Source organism: Hetaerina americana, unplaced genomic scaffold (assembly GCF_022747635.1).
Source record: "Hetaerina americana unplaced genomic scaffold, ioHetAmer1.1.p SCAF_20, whole genome shotgun sequence".
Classification (NCBI taxonomy): Eukaryota; Metazoa; Arthropoda; class Insecta; order Odonata; family Calopterygidae; genus Hetaerina; species Hetaerina americana.
This window is the reverse complement of record NW_027286764.1, coordinates 9,136,872-9,138,091: the sequence shown is the minus strand read 5'-3', so window position 1 is coordinate 9,138,091 and position 1,220 is coordinate 9,136,872. Positions and strand designations below refer to the sequence as shown.

The 1,220-nt window shown below is 43.3% G+C and overlaps 1 non-coding gene across 1 annotated transcript; it reads left to right on the top strand.

Annotated features, from left to right (window-relative positions):
• The first annotated feature begins 241 nt into the window (after positions 1–241).
• TRNAA-GGC (transfer RNA alanine (anticodon GGC)) lies at positions 242–317 on the top strand. Its single transcript has one exon. It is a non-coding gene; the product is annotated as a tRNA-Ala (tRNA).
• Positions 318–1,220: the final 903 nt, after the last annotated feature.

The window sequence follows — 1,220 nt, the reverse complement described above, 5'->3', positions numbered from 1 at the left end:
TTGAATGTGTATTTGGCCAATGTGGCTCATCTCTTTCTTCTGGCTATGCGTGCCACGAAACGCACTGTTCCTTTCCTGTATGATGTTGTATGAATTCTAACCCACTGTCCTTTCCTTTCCTTGTGTATTGTCTATTTTCTCCTTTGGTGGGTGAAACAGCCCCCTGACGCCATCTCTTGGCTGGAAGAATCGGGGCGCTTGGCGACATATTAGACCCACGGATCTCAGGGTAAATTGACTATCCTCGATAGCTCAAGTGGTTAAGAGCATCCGCCCGGCAAGTGGAAAGATCCGGTGTTCGAGTCCCGGTTGAGGAAATATTTTTACTCTTGTGATCCGTTCGATTCCGCCTTCCCCACCTCTATTGTGTTCGTCCTTTATATGTGTTCCTATCCCTTTTCCTTATATCTGTTTCTGTATATATGAGTATTTATTCGCCGTTTGGCGGGATTTCGTGTTTGAATGTATATATATATATATATATATATATATATATATATATATATATATATATATATATATATATATATATATATATATATATATATATATATGTATGTATATATATGTATATATATATTATATACACACACAAATTTATATATATGATAATTTTTCGCCGTGGGGACGTGAAAATGAATCATTCTAAGTTCGCTCCCTATCCTTTTGTCTCGTATAATTGCCGTGCCGGGAACGCCCATATTTTTTGGCAAAGTCAGAATTTCTGTCTGGTCTCGGGGGGATGTGGGGTGGTGCGTTAAAATGGAGGGGAATGTTGAGGTAGATAGCGGGGCGAGGGAGGGAGGGGTGAAACGGTGTGTTCATCTGGCGGGCCCGCGCGTGAGAGAGAGTGAGCAAGGATGCGTTGGGCTGCGGCCTCCTCCTCGCGATGGTTGAAATGAGCCCAAATAAATCCAGCAGAGGTGAGGCAAAAGGGAGGGAGAGGGAAACAGGGGTTAGGAGGGGATGGGAAGATGGAGGGGCAGCATTTTGGCTGGGGTTCGAGAACTTTTGGCGAAAATCATAGCAAAAAGAGCGCGAGAATAACTCGGGGACGAATGACGAGATGAGGGGGTGCAGTGGGGGGGGGAAGAGGAGACCTTATTTTAGTATGGTTGAGGTATGTTGGTCCTATAAATTGCTGTGGTTTATTGGATTGTCCTTTTTCGCATAGGAAATGCCTAATTTATTTGGTGAATTGACCCCTTTTTTAACATTCA